Here is a 13,470-nt window from a genome sequence, read left to right as displayed (position 1 = left end):
GTCAGAAGGCACGTCCGGGTGCAGTCGCACATACAATAAATGCACTTCTTCATGTAAAGTATTACAGTACACCTGCAGGCTTTCGAGGGATGCACTAAGCTCTGCCACACGAGCTATAGCTTTCGCTTCGCAGTCCCAAGCAAACGAACGCGAGTTGACGGCCCAATCAATGCCCAAATCCCGTTCTAAAATCTCGTACTGTAAGCGGCTGACTTTGGCTGACAATTCCGCTATACGGCGACTGTCCTGCTCACGTGCCCTATTCCTGTGGCGTAGTTCTGATCGGAGTTGCTCCACCCTAGCTTCCAGATCTCCAATTGGGTCATTACTGCCACTACTACTTCCTTCATGCCAGGAAGCTAGCTGATGTCGTGGCACATCAAAAGGTCTAGTCGATTTGCGTCGTGTAGTTTTAGTGTGTGCCATCTCTCCATAAGAGGGGAAGATTTACTAGTATATTCTTAAACATGATGCATGCATATTCTAATAATTATGGAATCAACCTCTGTTGATCCCCAACTTCCTATATATTGCACTCTGTTACCCAACTATACAAGATAAGAGACTACTAGAAAGTGGTAAGGTAAGAATGAAAGAATATTTCTAGGTGAGTGTTGGAAAATTCTTTTGAAGTACTACGTAATATCTGAGATGATGGGTTTCGCTCCAATACCAGCTGTGACGGAACCTCCTAAGGTATTTGGCCCACCTACATTTGTCCTTGTCCTAAGGACCTTGGACAACCCTGTAGATGCACATAATCACTCGACAAGTTTGGTAACTGTATCCTCATCATTCCGCCCAAGAGCGCTTCACCTGTCACGCATATATTACATCACATCGGAGAAAAGAATAAGCAGACGCAAATTACAATAACTTAATTTACATTCATCAAATATAGAGAGAGTATTAGTATACAATACCAGGGTATTATGAGTGTATAAAGTGTTATTACAGACCAGGGAGGCAAAACACCCTCACGCACAAAAGTTTATTGTTTTCAAAGTGGGAGGCAAACATCCTCCTGCGAACAACTTCATAGTTGGGGCTCTTCCTTGGGTACCACCTTTGAACAGAAACAACCTCTTGCCATGGGGTTTCTCAAGACGATACCGGGTTCACGCCAACCGAGAGCACAAATACACCATCGTCCAGCCTCTTGCCATGGAGGGTTCACGCTACTCTCGCCATCTCTCCACTCCCATTGCGTGTTGGCCTTTCTGGTATTAGTCTGCCCGAGGCAAAGCTTACCCATGACGAGGCCTGTGGCCAGTTGAAGGGTCCTCAATCGGCAAGCCTACATCGGTACGGTCCTTAATCGACTCAGACGGAGGCACTACATCGAGGCTTCCTTCTCGTGCAAGCCACCCACCCGGTCTCGTCTTTATCATTTTGAATCCCAAAATTTGGTACCTAACAGAGGTACATCTTGTCCGATGTTGAACCCATCACGGCCATGATGGATCCACCATCAAGTTTTATTTTTGAAAACATCCCATTCTGTCTGAAGCATCATCTTTTGTTAAAACTAAAACATTTTTGTTTTCTAAAGAAAGACTAAGCATCAGAAAACTTTTTAACAAAACAGGTAATCAAGGAAGGGTAAACAATTCCAAGGAAGAAAATGCAGCAATTGGTTTAGCACCAAACTCCTATCACCTAATGCATCATCCAAGTGATAAAGAGTTTAAAATCACAAGGAAAAGGTAAATGCACTGGGGCTTGCCTTGTGTTGTAGGGGATTCGGGATTTGTTCGACAGATATCAAAATAAACATTATTGCCGGCAGATGGAGTCTTAGTTGGTGGTGCAGTCTCTTCCTCTTTGACAATTACTTCTTCTTCGTTTTCTATACATAACCATATATATACATGAATGCTCATGTGATGATATGAATATGCAGTTAAAATAGAGATACATCAACTTGTATCTTGAATACAACTTTCCTTCATGGTACACCTGGGTAACTAGAGTTTTCTGAGTTAGTATTCTATTAGGATAAGGCAAAAATTACCTTAGAAAGCTAGGGTTTTGAGTTTATGGATCAAACAATGTCCAAAACATGTCAAACTTCACCCAAGGGCTCCAATTACCATATTAAGCTTGCCCAAAACATTTTATGATTTTTAGGTCTACCAAACTAATTCTAAAATTCTAAAAAGCAAGGTTTAGGCACCTTTAAATGCTGAATAATTACTTATTTGGACTAAAAATCTTGGAACTATTTTTATTAAATACCAGATAATTTTAGAAGTCTAATAAATTGGTCTCATATTTTTACCAATTTTCTGGAATTTCCTACAATTTTCCAAGTCTGGCAGTAAAAAGAAAAGGAAAAAGGAGGAACAATAATGGGCTCAATCTAACCCAATTCGGCCCATCTCCAGGCAAACACGCCCGCGCTGGAGAAATTGCACACAGGACCCTGACTATTCAAAAAAACCATTAAAGAATCCTCTTCCCTATTCATCTGTGTCTCTGACATGTGCACCGAGGCCCCTGCCTTTTCTTTTCTTCGCAAGATCAGGTCCCCGACGGTGGACGATGGCATGCACGCTCCGACGAACTTGCACCGGCCATAAAGTGCAACGATCCGAGCCCTAATATGGTCTACGCCTAATTCAGACCTCGGCAATCCACTAGAAATCACTAATTTGACCCGGACGCTGCCCTAAAGTTTAGTCCACGCGCAACCGCGGAGCTTGAGACAACCCTGACGTGTTCCCGACAACACAGTACAACAACACACAAATTGGGAGCACGGTGAGCTTCTGCAACGTACCAGGACTCAAGAACGGCCGCTAGGAAGGCGGGTGGAAGGTCAGGACATCGGTTCGCCGGAGGAGGTGTTCACAGCGGCGCGGAGAGTGGATTTGGGGGGAATTCTAAATTAGGGCGCTACGGTGGACGATCGGGCGCGAGGAGTGGTTCACTAGGTTTGTAACAAGTAAACGGAACAGGTCGAGGCATCAATTTATAAATGACAGCCGCGAGGAGGGCGAATTTGGACGGGGAAGCGCGCGCGGTGAGAAGGGGGAAGAGTCATCGGAGGTCGCTAACATGGCGCTCACTGGCTAATTGTCTACGATGGTCATTGTCGAGTCCATAAAACTTGCGACGACGTGGTGAATCGACTATGGCATGGAGTAATCGCGGTGAACGGCGATCTCCACGGTGATGGTCGTCTGGCCACGTCGCGGCGCAAGTGGGTACAACGACTGGGCAGTAACAGTGCCCCGACTTCATCCCCTGCGCGAGATCTTTTACCCTACGTAGTTATCTGCACGCCATCGGGCACGAATCGCAATGGCGACCAGGATCACGGCGCGGGATCACCGGCGGCGGTGCACTGAACCTGGCGATCTTCGTCAGGTTACTGTACCATGTGAATTCCCTTTAGTGCGCCTGATAGAGCAGATTAAGAAGCTCCATTCTCCATTTTTCATGTGGAGAGCTATTGATCCATCTGCACCAAAGTTGTATCTCTATAAACCAGCCGTGATTCTACTATAGCAACCATAATAAAATACTCCCTGGATCCTATTCAAAATCGCTTCCAAAGTTCATCCCAGGTCACTGTTAGTAAAAATTCAGACTCATAGTTGACTGACAGCCCGACTTTAGGTCCATTTATCTCCAATTTCTGTACAACACCAATGCTTAGTCACCTAATCAAACTTGTACCCCTAACATATCTCTACAATTTTGCTATATTGACCTAGGGCAAAATTCCCATGAATTTAGAGATACAGAGCTCCAAAAATGACTCAACTTCACTGATTTTCAGACTTAGTCACATAGTGCTCATGTGACCCTTTTACAAATAAGTCCAAATTTCATCATTCAACTTGAAAATTCTCCAATGTGAAAGTTACTTGGTTTTTTATGCTCTTTCACTTTGATATTTGCACCTTTGTCAAAAAGTGCATGGAATTTGCATTTACCCCCCTAAGGGTTCCAATTAGGGTTTTCTAGGGTTTGTTTTAGGGTTTGGGCACACTAGGGTTTTTGTGCCACTAAAGTTCATCAAATTTGATATCTTGTGAACATTCCTAATGGCTTTTGAGTTTTTTACTCATTTTGGCTTCACTTTCATCCATAGGCCCTAATTCCAGGGTCAAGTACCCTACCCTAAGGTTAAGCACTCTTCAAGTCACATCATCACAACTTGTTTGAAAATTTTACCTAGTGAATGCATTCTAGGTGTAACAATCAACATGAAATGTAAATGCACATGATGTTATTCTCAAGTTTTAGTGCCAGTAACACCAGGGGTGTTACATTAAGCATGCCATATAGATTGCTATTATTATATGTGGGATGACTCACATCCCTATAAGTAAAGAGAGGACGTATAGAGTAAGCATGCATGCATCATTACATGATAAAATCCGATGAAAGCAAACCATAATTGGGTAAGATAATAGAGGAGTTTTTGGCATTTATTTTCCACTTTGAGTTTTTGTTTTCCACTTTACTTACACTCACCTTCGCACAGATGACCTCACACACTTATCGAGGGAGGAGATGCACCTTACCACACTGACCGTCTTACTCATGAGGGTTTTCCCCTCATCTTGTGGGAAGTGCTATAGGAGGAAGGATACCATGCACCTCTATAGTATACGGTGCAGTTGTTCAAGGAGCATGGAGTGCCTCGTTGTAAGGTGTGGCTAGTCTTGGAGCCCCACCCCTGCAGCCTAGGTGGCGTTCGTTAGATTCTAAGACCCATGGTTTCTAAGCCCATGACACCACCGAGGCCGCAGCCATGCACGCACTAACTACCTTTTCCGCATTTCACCCCTAGGAGATGGCAACACATCCCATTGGGTTATTCCACGCTGCGAAGGAGGATGATCCGATGTGGCAAGACCGAGTGGACCATGCCAAAGAGGAGTGGGAACACTTCCATGGGACCACAGCTCGACTTACAGTTCGGTGCATGAGTGCACTCTACCGGGCATGGCTAAGGATGCTAAGGTCACCATCACCGACCAAGAGGATCTGGTGGTGGATCTATCCACTGAGTTGGTGGAGAAGGACCCTCAAACTAAGCAAATGAGTGCCCAAATCAGGGAGCTTGAAGAGCAGGTGGAAGAAAGGAACCACACCATCGAGGTTCTGGAAAACCAGCTCTAGAATACCCAGCAATAGCTTGAAGAGGCAAATGAGCACCTGGACATGCATCACTAGGAGATCCATCAGGACATGGAAGAAGACGAGGACATGGATATCGAGGGGGAGGATCCCGAGCCAGCTTCTAGCTTGGACACCACTAGCATAGCTCGCTCTGGGGGGCCACCTTGTCCAGAGTCTAGCATTGCCTCACATGCTCGCTAGATGTCAGGATGGGGAATACATGTGATAGGGAGTAGAGCTCCTTAGGATAGCTTAGCTTTTGGGGTTTTGTGGTATACCAAGCTAGGAGTGGATTTTGTGATGGCAATTGTAACAAGGGAAAAACTTTATTTTGGATGATGGGAAACAAATGAGATTAAGTTCATGTGTAAAATTACTAAGACCAGGTCTGAGATTGAAATCCCTGCTATTTGTCTATATTTTTGTCGCAAATATAGAATTGTGTGTAACAATAGGAGCTCCTTAATTTCAGATGGCAGGAAGAGCACGCCGCGGGAAAAACTAGCAGATTCCCCCGCCACCGCCGCAGCCTCCTACGATGCAGGAGCTGATGGCCCAACAGAATGAAATACTGTGATACCTTGCACAGCGCCAGCAGCAGCCTCAACACTTTGGGGGTGATGGGCAATATTAGCGCTCACCGGCTACGGCTACCTACCAGGACTTTTTCAGCACTCAGCCACCACTTTTTACCATGGACGAGGATCCACTTGATGCGGACGTATGGCTCCACTTGGTGGAATCCAAATTCCCACTACTCGCGGGGCCCTGTCCCGATGCCACCAAGACCAGGTTAGCCGCGCAGCAACTTCATGGAACAGCCAGGACCTGGTGGGACCATTTCCTTGCTACACAGATGAGAAAAAGAGGGACAGATTTAGGAGGGGCCTTGGCACTAAGCTCAAAGAACGCCTCAACACTGTTAGGGCCAATAGCTACAATGAGCTGGTCAATTTGGCCATCTGACAAGAAGACTGTATTATGGCTCTCACAGGGTAGAGAAAAAGAGGAAGGCACCTGTGGCAGGACCCTCTACACAGCCTCAGCGTTTCAGGATATTGTTCAACATCCAGAGCAGGGGACCACAACAGCAACAAGGAAGATGGGTACGTGACCACCACAACAGCAAGCACCCAATCGTCGTCAAGCCCCAGCTCAGAGGAATGCCAACAACCAGCCCCCACAGTAGCAGCAGCAGTACCGCCAGGGCAATGGCAACAAATGTTTCACTTGTGGCAACACATGCCACTATGCCAAGGATTGTCCTCGGAACCAGCCAAAGCCAGCTCAGAAAGCAAATCAGAACTAGGGAAGGAAGCAGAAAGTGCAAGTGAGGCAGGGCAGATTGAACTTCACCACCTTAGCTGAACTTCCCGAGGGAGCACCCGTCATGACTAGTACCTTTACCATTTTTAATCATCCTGCTCTTGTTTTATTTGATTCTAGCGCATCGCATAACTTCATCAGTCCAAGATTCGGTGTCAAGTGCCAACTACCCTTTTTCCATACAAAAGGGGCAATCATGATCGCAATGCCAGGGCGCAAAATTGCATCTAACCAAATTGTTCGGCATGCACCTATAAAGATGGGAACCAAAATATCCAAAACTGATCTCATTATGTTAGGGCTAGAAAATGTGGACAACATCTTGGGAACTGCTTGGATGACACAGCACCAGGTTCTACTAGATGTCACAGCCCGAGTACTTGAAATACACTCCCCCACCTGCGGAGAACTTGTCTTAAACCTTCCCAGCCAAGGTGACACCCAATCTTGTGCCATTTCCATGATTGAATCCCCTTTGGAAAAGAATCCCTTGGCTAGTGAGTATCTCGACGTCTTTCCCGAGGAATTGCCCGAAATGCCTCCCGACCGAGACATAGAATTTTCCATAGAGTTGCAGCCAGGAACAAACACCGATATCTAAAAGGCCATACCGGATGCCACCCACAGAATTGGCCGAATTGAAGAAGCAGTTGCAAGAATTGTTGGACAAGGGATTCATTCATCCAAGTACCTTGCCTTGGGGATGTCCACCTTGTTCGTGAAAAAGAAGGATGACAGTCTAAGGCTATGTATAGATTACCGCCCTCTTAAAGCGGTGACTATTAAGAACAAATATCATTTACCCCGCATTGATGTTCTTTTTTATCAGCTAGTTGGGGCCAAGGTATTTTCAAAAATCGATGTTCGATCGGGTTATCATCAAATCAAGATCAGGGCAAGTGATATTCCGAAGACTGCTTTCTCGACCAGATATGGACTTTATGAGTATTTGGTAATGTCTTTCGGATTGACTAATGCCCCAGCTTATTTCATGTACTTGATGAACTCAGTTTTTATGCCATAGTTGGACAAATTCGTCGTGGTTTTCATTGATGACATCTTGGTGTATTCGAAGAATGAGGAGGAACACACTAGCCATCTACACATTGTACACGAACGTGACAGTAGACGCGGCCTGATCTTCCGTGAGATACGATAACTTGATTGAGTGGAGATCTCGACGTTGATGATCCAAGGCTCCGAGCAAACGGTTCCTCGCAATCACTACACCACAGTTCCATTGGTTGTCCCCCATGACACACGAATGACCTCGCTACGAAGGCTTATCCCTGCAAGTGCAATCAAGAACACAAGCAACAACAGGAAAGAAACGCAACCAAAATTGTATTGATTACGAGATGGGGTCTCACAAATCGATGAGGGCGACACTATTCGATGACAGAATTGATCTAAGCAAAACCCAAACCTAATGTGGCGGCGGCTGCTGAATAAATAGAGTATTAGGGCGTGCGTGACCCCTGGACTCGCCTCGAATGGGCTCCGACGGCCCAACAGACGGTGTCGCAGCACCAAAACAGAATCTGAACACTGACTTGTTTCGACGATTCCCGTTGACTCTGGATGAATTTTAGGGAGGAACCAGTTGGGTTGGTTAGATAATCTCCTTATCTTTCCAACCATATCAAATCCGTCACAATCGGAGTTCGGATGCATCTTGGGCTTCCATTTTAGTGCAGACTGGTCCTGGAACCCGAGATGGAGTCGCAGCCGTGTCGGACTTGATATCCTTCCTGTTGTGGCACCCTTGCTGCTCCTCCTCAACACCTAGGCCTTTCCCAAGTCCTTGCTGGTCCTCTCCAAGGTTCCTAATTATCAAAACATCCATGGCCCCAAGCGTAAGCTCTGAAACACAATTGACTAGGGTAGAACGTACCTGGAGATTTAGCTGTCGTGCACGCGATCGTGTTATCAGTCCATTCATTGTATGTATAGAAGTGATGTCCTCATCATCCTCCTCCTCTTGAATTGGTGTCGTCCTCGATCAATCTCATCTTCATCACCCATATATGGCTTCAAATCTGAAATGTTAAAGGTGGGACTAACCCGAAAATCTGGAGGCAACTCAGGTGGTAATCTAGGGGGTATCTTAGAGGGAAACACATCCATATACTCATGCAAAAGGTTAGCAATAGCCGGTGGCAAAGCAATAGACATATCATCAATGGAATAGAAAGCATTTTTGCACACTAAGGCATAGCAAAGTCCAACAGAGGCATGTGACTCATCAAGATCAGATTTAGTGGCTAGCAAAGTAGGAGTTTTTAACTTAATAGGTTGTTGATTTTCAGAGTTCAAAACACCTTTTTGCTTAGAATTAGTCTTTTTCTCATGTTCAAAGTGGACAATTTCAGTGGGAGTCATAGGAAGCAACACAATTTTCTTTCCCTTATGCATGAAAGTATATTTATTAGATCTACCATGGTGAATAGCATCAGTATCAAACTCCCAAGGACGTCCCAGTAAAAGAGAGCAAGCATCCATACTCATCACATCGAAATCAGCAAAGTCATGGTAAGAGCCAATAGAAAAATGCACCCTTGCTGTTTTTGTTACCTTGAACTTACCGATGTTGTTAAACCATTGAATGTGATAAGGGTGGGGATGCTCTCGTGTGGTCAAGCCAAGCTTCTTGATCACCTCAACGTTCACCAAGTTGTTGTAGCTACCACCATCAATGATGGTATGTACACGACAGTCCTTGACGATGAGGAACATGTTGAAGAGGTTGTGGTGCTATCTATTGTGGTCGTCACTAGCCTTGGTACTCAAAGCTCGTTGCACAATCAAAGCCTTATAGGTCTCGGTCGCTGTTGTACCAAGAACCTCTTCATCACCATCATAAGTCTGTGCAATGTTAGCTCCAACAGTATCTTCATCTTCAACATTAGAAGCACTAACATACCCATCATCACCAGTAGCAATGTATGCCCGTTTGCTGCGGCAATCTCGCTGAATATGGCCAAGTCCCTGGCAGCGGTAGCACTTGATGTCGGAGGAGCGGCCTGTGGAAGAGGTGGTCGTAGCAAGTTTTGCTGCAACACCCGAAGGCACATCGGAAGATGTGGACGTCCGTACGCCCGAAGATGATGATGCCTTGGCTGGCGCCGGTGGCTGGCGTGGAGCGAAAGTGCTGCTCCTCCGTTGTTGACGACCCTGCAATTCTGTTTCTGCCAACATAGAAAGATGGAACTAGCATTGTATAGAATGATATTCTTTATAATCAACAATATCCTTAATCTCCCGCCTCAATCCCCCATAAAACCTAACCATTTGATCCTCCGGATCCTCAACTACCCCACATCGTAGCATACCTTTCTGAAGCTCTTGGTAGTATTCCTGTACCGACATGTCTCCCTGATCTAAGCATTGCAATTTTTTCGAAGATCACGTCTATAAGAAGGGGGAACAAAGCCAGCTCGTATCTCCTCTTTTAACGCATTCCATGTTTGTGGTGCAGCACGTGTGTTAACAAGTTCATTCCACCAAATGATAGCAAAATCTCTAAATTCACTAGTGGCTTGTCTAACCCTATGCTGCTCAGGAACAAGATGGGAATTAAATGTTTGTTCTACCGTCATTTCCCAGTCTAAGTAAGCTTTAGCATCATAAGAACCCATGAACGGTGGAATAGAGAACTTAATCTTAGCAAATGGATCATGGTCTGGTTCAGGATTATGATGGCGACGTCTACCATTACCTCTCATACCTTGTCGATTACGTGTGAGGCGTTGTCGCGGCGGTGCATACACATCGTCATCATCGTCGTCGTCGTCCACAGGAGAGTGAGCTGGGGTTGGAGTTGGTGGTGGGGGACGAGCCTCCAGTACGTCCATACGTGTAACAAGTTCAGCAACTCGTCGATCAAGCTGCTCATAGGATGTCGAGGCAGAGTCCTGGTATTTTTTAAAAGCTTCAGTCATCGCGCGCATCATCTCCTTCAATTCCATCTGAGAGACACACTCGTCGTCATTAAGTTTAGGCCCCTTGTCCTTGTCCATTTGATTCTTTGGTCCTGTCATTGTTAGCACAAAACAGAGACAAAAGGCAACAAACAATGTGAACCCTACAACTATCTCTCAGGGTGGTGGTGGAGGTGGTGGAATACAAATTATAAAGCAGCTTACCCCGCTCTTACAAAGTTCTTACCCAGCACTGTAGGTGGCAAACAGTGACCGGTGTGACTGTCCAACGAGCGTGGGTGTGATTGCAAAGGAGTACCTGTTCTGCTCGAGAGAAAGCTGGAGCTATGAGAAGGCTGACTATATATATATATATATATATATATATATATATATATATATATATATATATATATATATGTGTGTGTGTGTGTGTGTGTGGCACATAAGTCAGTAACAGATAACAATGTTGAATAAGTATTCCAAGTACTCGTCCTAGTTGTTGGCCTAGAAAATGTAATAGAACAGTTGGACCAAGGCACAAGAAAGGAGGTACAAGTATCTAGTAGAAATGGCAGTTCTGTAAATAGAGCAGATTTTTCAGCACTAGTAGAAATCAAAGGCGCGTTTGCAAAGGAGTACCAGCAAAAGAGCTTGAAATATTCTGAATTTTTTACCACTGATCCAAAAACACAAAGGATGGAAGCACACAAAATTTCACTTGAAACAGAGTTGTATTGTGGCCTAGAGAAAATCACAATTTTTTTCTAAAATTCCTTAAAACACTTAAACAATTGTTTTATTACCTTCCGATTTTTTTGAATTTTTTGACCGAACCAAACAGGCCAAAGGCCAATTTGGGTCACCCCCGAATGGAGTCAGGAATCTGCTGTAAAAAATTGAGCTCAAACGGAGCAACAAGCGAAAAGTTATGCCCGTTTTATGGAAGGGACCTCAAGTTATGGTTTTCAAAGGCATAAATCGGCAGAAACCGTAGCGGCGGCTATGGAGCACAGAGTCGGTTTTAGAGATAGGATCTGTGTTTGTGGATATGGTTGGTTTAGATACAGGATCTGTTTTGTGGATAGGGTCGGTTTTAGAGATAGGATCTGTTTTGTGGATAGGGTCGGTTGTAGAGATAGGATCTGTTTTGTGGATAGGGTCAGTTTTAGAGATAGGATCTGTTTTGTAGATAGGGTCGGTTTTATAGGATGGAAGCGGATGGACAGAATCAAATTGAACCAAAACAAATCTAATCCAGCAACTAAACTCAACTAAAACACGAACTCAGAACTGCGGACTCTAAAACTGAATTGTGCAAAGGCTAAGGCGATGGTTTTAGGTCGGAATAAACTGATCGTAATTATATTTTTTGGCTTTTTGTGGACAACGAAACAAAACTAATCTAAAGGTAGGATTATACCTCATGGGCAACCTGGAAATCTGATACCAATTGATAGTAGACGCGGCCCGATCTTCCGTGAGATACGATAACTTGATTGAGTGGAGATCTCGACATTGATGATCAAAGGCTCCGAGCGAACGGTTCCCCGTAATCACTACACCACGGCTCCGATGGTTATCACCAATGACACACGAATGACCTCGCCACGAAGGCTTATCCCTGCAAGCGCAATCAAGAACACAAGCAAGAACAGGAAAGAAACGCAACCAAAATTGTATTGATTACGGGATGGGGTCTCACAAACCGATGACGACGACACTGTTCGATGATAGAATTGATCTAAGCAAAACTCAAACCTAATGTGGCGGCGGCTTCTGAATAAATAGAGTATTAGGACGTGCGTGACCCCTGGACTCGCCCCTAATAGGCCCTGACGCGATACACGGCCCAACAAACGGTGTCGCAGCACCAAAACAGAATCTGAACGCTGACTTGTTTCGACGATTCCCGTTGACTCCGGACGAATTTTAGGGTGAAACCAGTTGGGTTGGTTAGATAATCTCCTTATCTTTCCAACCATATCAAGTCCGTCGCAATTGGAGTCCAGATGCATCTTGGGAATCCATTTTAGTGCAGACTGGTCCTGGAACCCGAGATGGAGTCGCAGCCGTGTCGGACTTGATATCCTTCCTGTTGTGGCTCCCTTGCTACTCCTCCTCAACACCTAGGCCTTTCCCAAGTCCTTTCTGGTCCTCTCCAAGGTTCCTAATCATCAAAACATCCATGGCCCCAAGCGTAAGCTCTGAAACACAATTGACTAGGGTAGAACATACCTGGAGATTTAGCTGTCGTGCACGTGATCGTGTTATCGGTCCATTCGTTGTATGTATAGAAGTGATGTCCTCATCACAACGCCTACGAGATCACCGCTTATATGCCAAGCTTTCTAAATGTGAATTCTGGCTATTTGGGTCACACCATTTCTCAAGACGGGATAGCTGTTGATTTCAACAAGGTACATGAAGTGATAGATTGGAGACCTCCAACTACGGTTCGACAGATTTGGAGTTTTCTGGGGTTAGCTGGATATTATCGGCAATTTATTCCGGATTTTTCTAGGATTGCTAAACCAATGACTGAGCTCTTGAAGAAGGCAGTCAATTTTGAATGGAGTAAGAAATGCGAAGATGCCTTTCATACCTTAAGGCAGCACCTAACAACGGCACCCGTGTTGGCACAGCCTAACAACACCGAGATGTTCGATGTATATTGCGATGCTTCCGGAATAGGACTTGTGTGTGTTCTGATGCAAGATAACCGAGTCATCGCATATGCGTCAAGAGCACTCAGGTCTCATGAGCAGAATTACCCCACTCATGATTTGGAACTAGCAGCGGCAGTTCACGCTCTAGAGATCTGGAGGCATTACTTGATGGGATCCCGATGCAACATCTACACTGACCACAAAAGTCTCAAATATATATTCACCTAGGCATATCTCAACATGAGACAGAGAAGATGGTTAGAACTGATCAAAGATTATGACCTGGAAGTGCACTATCACCTGGGGAAGGCAAACGTGGTAGCCGATGCTCTAAGTCACAAATCTCAATGCAACTGCTTAACTATGGATTCTCGAATCACCACCTTGTGCGATGAAATGAGCAAACCGAGCATAGC

The sequence above is a fragment of the Zea mays genome, chromosome 2 (genome assembly GCF_902167145.1).
Source record: "Zea mays cultivar B73 chromosome 2, Zm-B73-REFERENCE-NAM-5.0, whole genome shotgun sequence".
Classification (NCBI taxonomy): Eukaryota; Viridiplantae; Streptophyta; class Magnoliopsida; order Poales; family Poaceae; genus Zea; species Zea mays.
The sequence above is the reverse complement of the archived record's forward strand: the minus strand, read 5'-3'. Positions refer to the sequence as shown.